General features: G+C 36.1%; 1 pseudogene; it reads left to right on the top strand.

Moving 5' to 3' along the window:
• The first annotated feature begins 2,005 nt into the window (after positions 1-2,005).
• LOC105868007 (heat shock cognate 71 kDa protein pseudogene) lies at positions 2,006-3,897 on the top strand (annotated as a pseudogene).
• Positions 3,898-11,870: the final 7,973 nt, after the last annotated feature.

The raw sequence follows: 11,870 nt of genomic DNA on the forward strand, positions 1-11,870 counted from the left end.
CTAGTGAAGGAGATTTTTAAAAAATGGATGAACTTGTCTCCTAATTGGGAGTGGAATCAATGAGATTAAGCGTTTTGGATATAAAGGCTTAAGGAGAGTAAGATGTGTGAGATAACTCCCAGGATTTTGGCATGGGCACATTGGGAGATGGAATTAACCTTTATGGATAGGAAGAACACTGGAGGTAATGGAGAATCAAGGAAGAGGAAATTCAAAGTTCAGTTTTAGACATACTATTATTATATTCCAGATGCCTAAAAGGTTTTGAAAAGAGATACAGGTATGAAGCAGAGTGTGTGGGTCCATAGATCAAGAGAGGGCTTGCATTGGGAAATGCATTCGGAGCCATCTGCATAGAAAGGGTACATAAATCTATAAAAACTGAAGTGGAATATGAAGAGAAGAAAAGAGTACCCATGATTCTGTTGTACACAACTGTCTGGTACACAATATTTAGAAGTCTGGTACAGGCAAAACAAAAAAAGATGGAACAGATCTATTATTTGACAACTTAAAAAAATATGAAGCAGAAGTAGACTTTAAGGCAGTGGTCACAGACTCAAAGCCAGGTCAAGGACTGGCAGATGAAGTAACATGTTACAAGGAAAGAGGTGCTTGGCTGGTTGGGTTACCATCTGCCTACATTCAAGACTCTTTTGAACTATTTGATATAACAAAGAGCAAATAAATATATATATGTGTCCATATGTCCTATGGTTTGCCGGCCATGAATTTGGGACCTCTGACAAGCCAATGTCAAAGATTGTCTGCTTTTTGTAAAACAGAAAAAATGTCTTTTAATTTCTGTTATGAGCTATGTTCCAGGCTGCTTAAAGATAAGGTGGCAGTTAGGCCAAACTTTAAGATTTTTTTTTTTAATAATAAGTATATTTAAGAACAAACTGCATTCCATTTTTATTCATGCAAGTATAGACTTTTACCAAACAACATGGATTCAAAGAATGTCTCTTTTTCCTCCTAAGATTAGTAAAGCTTTTCTCTTATAATTGCTCCTTTTGGTGACTTTCACATTGATGTGTAAATGTGAACTTTCTTCCCAATTTCTATAGCACACCATGCAAGCAGGAGTATTTATATCCTAATAACATATGATATAATAATGCTGAATACACTTTTTATCTTTGAATTTTAAATATGTCAATGATATTTACTTTGATGCGAATATATTTTTCTCAAAAAGATCAGGTTTAGAATAAGTAGTCAATGTGATAACATCACCTTTTCATAATTTTTCTAATTATTTATTGAATTCCTATAGTATTCAGAATATTTAAGCTTATGCTTAAGACTCAGGTGTTATGCAAAGATCAAACGGTAATTTGGGAGCTGTGCTTTTACATTTGGTTTTGTGCATGGTGTTTTACGTATGTGGTCATATGATGCTACTGAACCAAGCACACTGCACTGATGTAATGTGTGTGCTTTTCTTTAACATCATCCATTTATCAAACCCATATTTATTGGGAATCTACAATGTGCAGAGTACTATGTTAGGCTGTGGGAACATACTAAAGAAGAACACGGAAGGGAGTCATATTTTGTGATAACAATTACAATTCATTGTGATGTCTATATCGTGTATTAAATAAACTTGGAGGACAGAGTTAAGAGTGCTTAATTTAGCTTGGGGTAGAGGCTGGAAATGGCCCAAGATAATTTACTTGGAAAGGCATAATCCAAACCTTTAAATATAAGTAAAATATTCTCAGCAAAATGGGCTGGAAAGCACATTTGGACAAAGCAGCAAATACTCTGTGATGATTAACTGAACTAGAGAACACTAAGGTGTCAGAATAAGAGAAAAACATCATACAATTATTTACATTATACAGCAGTCCCCTCATTGCAGTTTTGCTTTCCAAGGTTTCAAAAACCCACTATCAACCAGGATCCAAACATGTTAAATGGACAATTTGGGTCTCAAACACAGCAGCAGCTTCTGGGATTCATGTGCAAGCCCACCTGGACCTACATGCAAACAACCATGTCTAAGGGATACTCGGTGATATTAATTATTGGCACCACTTAGTCTTGTGTGAATGTCTTCTAGCATGAAAAAGTAGAGATAATTGCTAGTGATCAGGGAAACTGAACCCCTCAAGCTAGTGAATGTGGCCTTTACTGATAGCAAATGATTGATTGGTGATGCTGCAAAGAATCAAGTTGCATGGAACCCTATCAACATGGTATTTGATGCCAAACATCTGACTGGATACAGATTTGATGATGTTGTCCAGTCTGACATGAAGTATTGGCCCCTCATGCTGGTGAGTGATGCCAGCAGGCCCAAGGTCCATGTAGAATACAAGGGAGAGACAAAAGGTTTCTATCAAGAGGAGGTGTCATCTATGGTTCTGACAAAGAGGAAGGCAATCATAGAAACTTATATTTGGAAGAATGTCACCAATGCTGTGGACACAGTGCCAGCTTAGTTTAATGATTATCAGCATCAAGCTACCAAAGATGCTGGAACCATTTGCTGGTCTCAATGTATATAGGATCATCAACGAGCCAACTGCTTCTGCTATTGCTTATGACTTAGACTAAAAAGGCTGGAGCTGAAAGAAATGTGCTGATCTTTGACCTAGGAGCTGGCACTTTTGATGTGTCAGTCCTCACTTTTGAAGATGAAATATTTGAGGTCCCAGCTATAGCTGGAGATAACTTTTTTAGGTGGAGAAAACTTTGACAATCAAACGGTCAATCATTTTATTGCTGAATTCAAGCACCAGCATAAGGACATCAGCGAGAACAAGGGAGTTGTCTTAACAGCTTGTGTCCACACTGCTTGTGAATGTGCTAAATATACTCTCTTTTCCAGCACCCAGGCCAGTATTCAGATCTATTCTCTACAGGATGAAATTGACTTCTATACCTCCCTTAACCATGCTGGTTTGAAGAATTGAATGCTGATCTGTTCTGTGACACTCTATGCCCCATAGAGAAAGCCCTTCAAGAGACCAAGTAGATAAGTCACAGACCCATGATATTGTCCTGGTTGGTAATTCTACCCATATCCTCAAGATATAGCAACTTCTATAAAACTTTATAAGTGGAAAATAACTGAATAAGTGCACCAACCCTGTCAAGGATGTTGCTTATTGTGCAGCTGCCCTCACGACCATCCTATCTGGATAAATTGAAAAATGTTAGAGATTTGCTGCTCTTGGATATCACTCCACTTTCCTTTGGTATTGAAACTGCTGGTGGAGTTATGACTGTCTTCAATAAGCACAATACCATCATTCTTATCAAGCAGACACAAACCTTTACTACCTACTCTGACAACCAGCCTGGCATGATCATTCAGGTTTATGAAGGTGAGTGTGCCATGACCAAAAATAACAACCTGCTTGACAAGTTCGAGCTCACAGACATACCTCCTGCACTGCGTGGTGTTCCTCAGATTGAAGTCACTTTCAATATTCATGCCAATGGAATCCTTAACATCACTGCTGTGGTTAAGAGTATGGGAAAATAGTACAGGATTAACATCACTAATGACAAGGGCCATTGGGCATATGGTCCAGGAAGCTGAGAAGTATAAAGTTTAAAGTTGAGAAGTAGAGGAACCAGGTGTAATCCAAGATTTCACTTGAACCCTATGCATTCAATATGAAAACAACTGTTGAAAATAAGAAATTTCAAAGGCAAGGTCAACGATGAGGACAAAGAGAAGATTCTTGCTCCATTAAGAACTGGACAGCAGAAAAGGAAGAATTTGAACATCAGCAGAAAGGGCTGGAGAAAGTCTGCGACCCCATCATTACCAAGCTGTATCAGAATGCAAGAGTGCACCAAGAGGAATACCTAGGAATGCTTCTCTGGTGGCGAAGATCTTTCCTCTGGTTGTGCCTCCTCAGGGCCCACCACTGAAGAGCTTGATAAAGCCAACCCCCAAGTATAGATGTTGCATTGTTTCATATAGTTAAAATATTGAAGGACTCAAATTTGTAGCAAATTCCGTGACAAATTTAACACATTGACTGCCATGTGAGTTGTATTTAACTCAGGCTAGTTTTGAGCCTATGGCTTCATGTAGCAAAACCCTGCAGTTGGTTCATGAAAATCTTACTTGCTTCTATTAATTGTTACCATTAATAGAGAAAATCTAACTCTAAAAATGTGGATTGCATTGCATACAACTCACACACAGAAAACAATAAAAAATAAATTGCAAAGAGTCATTTTGTTTTAATAAAACACTGGGGACCTAGGGAAAGAAATTTTTTCTCTAGCTTGGCAGTCAACGTGTTAAAGTTGATCTGCTATAGTAAATTACTGGGCATTCCTAATATTTGAATATGAAACAAGTGCACAGGAAAAGGAAATAACATTGCACCTTATAATCACTGTATTATAAGTGGAAAATGCAATGTCTTATATATAACTGTATTTAAAAGTGAAAAAGAATAAAATTCCAGAAATAATTCATAAGTTTTTAGTTGCACACCATTCTGTGTAATGTGATGAAATTTCCCCATCCCGCCCAGGACATGAATCATCGCTAAGTCTAGTGTATACACACCATCCACACTCTCCACCCATTAGTCACTTAGTAGTTGTCTTGGTAATCAGATCAACTGTTTCAGTGTTGCAGTCTTGTGTTCAAATAACTCTTATTTTACTTAATAATTGCTCCAAATTATAAGAGTAGCAATGTTATAATTATTCTATTTTATTATTAGTTATTATTACTAATTTCTTACTGTCCCTAATTTATAAATTAAACTTCATCATAGGTGTCCATGCTTAGGAGAAACATGACATATTTAAGGCTTGGTCCTAGCTCTGGTTTTAGCTATCCAGTGAGGTTCTTGGAACATATTACCCTATGGATAAAATTACAGGATAAAGTCAATGTACATATCATCAAATGCAATTATCATTAAGTATCTTCTTGTCTTTATTTTTGTGGGTGATTGAGTTGGTTTGTTGAGATACAAAGTTCTATAGCACAGACTATGCTCTCAGGGGGCTTATAGGCTGTATGAGGCTAAGGATTTACATTAGAAAGATAAATATCTCAATATAATCTATTGAAATTATAGAGTCATGATATGATAGAGTCTGATTGCCTCACTTATATGCAGATTTAAAGAGATAGAAGTCATTCCTTTGAAAAATACTGTTTTATTTTATAATAGAGGAGTTGAAAATTTTCTTCACACTTTTAATTTGTTAGAAATAGTATCTTTGATATCCACTTCCCATCTGTCATAAATTGACCAGTTTGTTTTCAAATATATACATTTTACTCAACAGGTCTCTAAACGATCGAGCGTGTGTTGGCACTGGAAATGCAAAGATAAGTGACACAGGTTCTCTACACTTAGAGGCTCACAATCTCATCAGGAGAGTGAACAGTCTTTGCTTTGATACAACACAAAAGCTACAGGACAGGAAGCATGTGGTACTGTGGGACGAAGGGCAGAAAGAAATAAATGCTCCTCCGATAGGCTTCATGAAATGGAGTCATTTAATCTGGGATTGAAATACAAGTAGGAGGTTATCAAGAGAATTCCAGGTGCAGCAGGTGTGAAGGTGGGATAAGGACGTTAAGTTTGATATCTGTTTGTAGTTTGGCACAGCCAAAACGAAGGCTATGATAGATAATAGCAGAAATGTACCACAGAGCTCAGACCAGATTATGGAAGACCAGATTATACACTATAAATATTTTTATTATACAATAGCATATGCAAAATGTTCTTGTACTAAAGGGTCATAAGATTTCAAGTCTGTACTTGCTTTTATTTTCGTCTTCTAATTACTCACATTTCAAAGATTTCTTTTTCTCATCATTATTCCTTTTATGAAACAATTCTAATACTAAATAATATGTTTATTTACATCTAAGGAAGCCCTTTGCACATGTACTTCACTGTAATTCTTTCCCATCTTCCATGATTTTCCACTCCTTGAGACTTGACTAAATGTGGAGACCCCATGTAAAGTTATCCTTCAAATTTTTATACTCATTTTTATATATATAAATGCAACACAAGCAGGTGTGCCCTGAGAGATCCCCTGGGCTTCCATGGCAGTGGTTACTGGAGCAATGAATCTGGGAATTCATTTCAAGAAGACAGTCTTTTCATGACCCTAAACCCAGTGAAATGGAATCCCTAAATGTCATGGTCACATTTGGCAAATGAAAATGAAATGTAATCAATAAAATCCCATATTTGAACAAACTGATGCCTTTGTGTTACTTTCTTATACATTTCCTTTGCAATGAATCTTAACATGTTGAGCTTGGAATGGAGGCAGACTTCAAAATTTTTACAAACATTCTTTAAAAGTACATGCATACTAAAAAATGTCTGCTTGTATAATATATACAGTATGTAGTATATACACATACACTATTTTTACAAATATATAAACATGTAATTTTATGGTATGGTAGTTAATAAATTAAATACATTTCTAAGAGCTATTGATTTTGTAATACATTTTTATCATCCATTTTCTGACTTAACATACATTAAAATTATTATTATCACATGAGATGGCCCATGGCATATTTTTGACATTAAAAAGGCTACTTAATGTCACAGCTTTGGAAAATGATCATTTCAAATAATTTCCATCCTTATTTGTTGAAAGAATTAGTGATATCCATTTAGGTATTCTCCTTTGTTTGAAAATGGCATTCTGATGTTTCAGGGCTAGAACAAAGTCAATTTTTCCAAGAAGCCTTTTGTATAGGATAAAAGCACACAAAAGTATCTTTAATATCTTCTTGAATTTAATAAAAGAATTAAATGAAATTCTTTTATGTGATGAGGATTATTGTGCTTTTGAAATCCTCTCCCCAGTATTTTGGCACTCTTTCCAAAGCAAAATAGAAGGCCACCAATTTGACCTTTTTTAACTTTTCAACACCATACACAAAGTCAAAGCCAAAGATCACCTTCTTTCTTGTTGGCTGCATCTTCATGAGGACAATAACCAATTAAATAATGTGAAATATAAAACAAAACCTATTCCAACATTATGTACTTGAGAATGTACAGCAAGTACAGGTTTCTTGTGACTTAGAAAATATAATGATATATTACAGTGATTTTTGAAAACTAGATCTTAAAAATTAAGATCTTAAAAATTAATTAATCCTGGCATAGATATGAATTTCATCATAGAGCTACTTGGTTCGTTTTTATCCTCTAAAGCAGCACATACTTTCTGGCCATTCAATTTTCCTTCATCTTTAGGATCCACTATATATAGGAGGTGAATGATATTCATAAAGATCTTTCATTACACAAAATGTGAGCTTTTCCAATGAGAATATAATGTTTGTTTTGGCATAAACTTTATCTAGTTTTAAAGACATTGGAGAGTTGGATAGGACTAAGGATAGCTAAACCTAGCTGCAGAAGATAGAGCCCCTGACCTAGAAGAGCCTAGATTTCAGTGAATAAATAGTGACATCATGCTGCAATCTAGTAAGTACTGTTCCAGCGAAATGACGAACTAGGTAAAAACGACCAAAGTGGGTGCTGCACTCCCTTGGTCTTTCTTAGAGTAATGCTTTTGAATGAACCAAATGAAAAGATGAAATTCTTCACTCGTTCCTGGCTTGTAATAAAGAATCCCTCATTGCATGGCATCACCATGTAGTTAGAAAGCACAGAAATCCTAGTTTCCATTACCTTCTGACTTCTGATCGTAATGGGCCATATGGTTCACGATTCTTCTGTAAGTAACTTAATGCTCTGTGTAATTAAGAGGGCATATGCTTCCTGTACCAAATCACTGTTAGATCTCCTTTGCATGGCAGAAACCAACATGGACCCAGTCCTGGCATCAGCTTTTATCTGCTGCCAATAGCTTTAAAATTGCTTAATAAAATTCAAAGAAAATGATGGTACATCTTACACTTATCAAGATAATAACATGTGTTATTCTAGTTTATTCTGAGACTCTCTGTGCAGAAGAATTTAGCACCTTGTCATTCATCACATCCATTTTTCACCAACAGGCTTTTATGGTGACAATTTGACCAGATCTCAAGTAAAGCTAAAATTCTCTTCAGAATCTTTTTGCTCTTTCTGTAATTTATTTACTCTATAACAACATTCCAGCTCACTGATTTTTACTATCTCACTGGGAATCACTTTTTTTTTTCTATTAACTTAGTTTCCACAAACTAAGAACTGCAGATGTACAGTCAAAGAAATATAAATCATCTAGTATAATTTTACACATGAAGAGGACAAAATGTATACTACTTTTTTATTCCATGTTCTGAGAACGGACTTTCTTTGATATGGGCTCAAAATAGCTACAGAATTAAGCCCTTTATCTTGAATTCTTTTTCTGTTTTAAGTTGCTGGAAGCATGGCCTAATTCCTTTCCTTTGTTCTGCTTCACCACACTTTAGAGCCATCAAAAAAACACTAATTTTTACTAATGCAGTGATTGCCAGAGACCTTGGCTGGGAGTCACGTGGTGAGCTTCTGCGCACATCAGAATTCACTGTAAGCAGTGGGAATTTTGAAACTTAAAACTACTTAGTATGAAAAGCAATGTGATATATGAGTATGTGAGTTAACTTTCATCTATCCTATAGAGGCATGTACCAAATCTCAGCAAATACCATAATTGTTCTGCACTTCTTCTCATATCCATGCCTTTGCTTTATGCAACATTATGATAATAATCTCTCACTATGATTAGGGAGAACTTCTCTACCTTTTGACTCTGGGTTTGGCCATGTAATTTGCTTTGGTCTAATAAAGGACATAGAAGTGACAGTGTGCCACTTCTGAACCTAGGCCTCAAGAGAAACTTGCATGTCTCTAATTGAGTTCTTAACGCTTCTTCTGTAGGCAGAAAAAGATATTCCTGGCAGCCTATTATTCCTTGGAAAAAGAGGAGAGACATGTGCAGCCCAGCCAATCCTCAGATAGATAAGAGACTCACTTGAGATGAGTGGAAGCTTATAGATGCATGAGAAATGTAAGTCTATTGCTATATGCCACTGAGTTTTAAGGTGACTTCTTTAGCAGCCAAGAGCAACTAGTCTGCATGTGGATATCTACTGCCACAAGTGGCTATCCAAGTTTTTCAAAGATCCTTATTGAAATCTGCAGCAAAGGCTTTATTACTAATAGTTAGCAAATGGTTAGTTAGAAGTAACTTTTTATGCATAAAATAAGAGGTGTTCAAAATATGTCATTGGCCCCACCACTGAAATTATTCTGATCATACTACCCAGATAATCTGACCAGCTCAGCAGTTTAACCACTTTAAATCATGGATAGGGATTCTTTGGTTCTATATTCTCCTTACTTCATGTAGGACTATATCTCCTGCCCTGACTCTAGGACAGACTGGATTACGATAAATAAATAAATGATCACAAGATTGATTTTTGTGTCTGCTTGCTAATAAATGTTTACCTTTTTGGAAAATGGTTCTAAGACTTGCTTCCATTGTGAAATGTGGAGGTAGTCATTAATGCTTTGTGCCAAATACTTCTGGCTCCTCACCTTCCATGGCACATTCCATTTTTATCCCCTTGGCATTCGTGGTTAGTAAGTTGTGAGAACCATTTCTTAACTTGGCATTTAATTGCTTTTACAAGACCTCCCAAGACTCTTTGCCTTTGTTCTCTGCCACAGCCACTGGCAATATTCTATTTAATTGGTGGCCATTACTCTGGATCATAGAGTGAGGACAAAAAGGACAAGGCCAGAGCCCTCAGTTGACCTCCAGTGGATCTCCACAGCCTTATTATTTTAGCCTCTGAGATTTTGGGATTGTTTCTTACTGCAGCATGGACTAGCATCACATACTTTCTGTAAAGAGGCTGTCCAGAAGGGGAGATGCAGTGATAGAGCGTTCATCTTGCTCTTGTCACCTCCAGAGAATAACAATGGAACTTGGCAGTTACTGAGTGGACAATTTGGCAAAGATGAAGTTGATATATTTTTATACCAATGACTCAAATTCAGATCCCTCTTTCCAGTTAAAAAAATATCTACTGAATTTTTTCTGGACTGAAAATCAGCTGATGGGATACTATTTATTTCTTAGTCAATAAGCAGACTGTCTTAATCAGTTGCCTGATTTCTCATAACTGGGTTCTGCTCTGAAAGTGGAGAGGATATCTGGTTAAGAAACCTCATAGTGTTCAGGAATGATGACATGGAAAAAATAATTTTGAGAAAGTTAAGAAAGTTAAATAAACTTAAGATATTTTGACTTTAATTTTTTCTCAGCAAATACGCTGGGCCAATCCTGGTGAGAGTCTTTGCACCCCAGCTGGAAAACTTCACCAGCTCACAGGAAATGGTGGGTCTCAGAAGCTTTTCACCTCAGGGCTGTTGAGACAGGAGATGAGAGGATTTATGGAACATATGCATAATGCATTTCAATATGCTTTTCATGTGCGTGATCTCATTTAGTCTTCTCACAATACTCTGCCTTAAGTATGGGTTTTCCTATGAAGGATTCTTCATAAACAATTGACGGTTAAGTTAAGTACATTGACCAAGACCACACAAGAAGAAAAAAAATTAGTAGAACTTCAACTTCCTCTTATTCTTTATCCATCAAATGTCATGTCTTTTTTTCTGCTGTAAGCTGCTTTGTGCTCATCTATGCTAGATTCTCCCTTAAAACACATGGAATGACATTCTTAGCCCACCTTATGTATCCAGGGCCATTTTGTTTTCCACATGGAAGGTATTTTAATTTTTAAATATTCAAGTTTACTGAATTTCTTGTGAGATATTCCATGGGCATTTTTATTGACTAAGCACAGGTCTGCAAGTTATATATAGTATGTATTGGCCCTACAGTTGTATCCTGAAGATATACACTGCCCTTTCTGGTCTATTTGTTCACTTTTCTTTCTCTTTCCTCAACTTCATTTCTTACCACTCTTTCTTTTCCTATCCTTTTCCCTTTACTCTGTACTTTCTCCATTTAGCGCTATTTCTTTAGAGATTTGAAGAGAGGAAAATGAGTTAGAATTAGATCATTGGGTGAGTAAGTGAGGGAAGTAAGCTGGAGCATTTTAGTCTTTCTTCCCTTCTTCTGACCAACCAAAATGAACTAAGTATGATTGATGGTAGCTTTCTGTTATTTCTGAAGGCCAAGTGGTTAAAAAGCTGATAAAAGTAGTATCTTATTATAGAATTTAAATAGAATAGAGCTTATCTCTTATCTCTTCATAACAATCTCCCAATTGTGAAAGAAATGAGCAAAGAGAGTGTTATTGTTATCCTAATCTCACACACTAAAGAAAAGGAATTATATAATAATTCTCACCATGAATATTTGTGAAGTGTAGACATTTTAAGCGTTGGCTATTTGAGTGAAGTTTACCACTATATTTACATGAGAATTACATTAAACTTAAGTCCCTTACAAATGTGGTCAGAAGATACGTTCATTTTCCATATCATACTTTTTGCAGGAAAAAAAAAATCACAATTTAGTTCACTGATTTAAAAATATGTCAAGAAATGATAGTAGAAGTTCCAGATTTGGTTTCACTGGGGCCTAAGCAATGTCAACAAGGATCAAAGTGTTTTGTTTTGTTTTGTTTTTCCTCCTTTCTGCTTTAATGTCTGTACTCCAGAATTCAAGATAGTTGTCAGAATTCCAGGTTTTATATCCAGGCCTTGAAATGTACTGCAGCAAAAGACACCATCCTTGCATTTGACTTACTTTTTAAGAGCAAGGAAAACTCTCTCAGGAGGACCCTCTGCAAAAATTCTAAGAGCTTATTGGCCTGTGTCACATCTCATGCTCATGCTTAAACAAAATAGATTGAACCCGATTTGTCCTTCAGGTTAGAATAGGGCCACCCTCCCTCAGAGATATAT

Source organism: Microcebus murinus, chromosome 6 (genome assembly GCF_040939455.1).
Source record: "Microcebus murinus isolate Inina chromosome 6, M.murinus_Inina_mat1.0, whole genome shotgun sequence".
Classification (NCBI taxonomy): Eukaryota; Metazoa; Chordata; class Mammalia; order Primates; family Cheirogaleidae; genus Microcebus; species Microcebus murinus.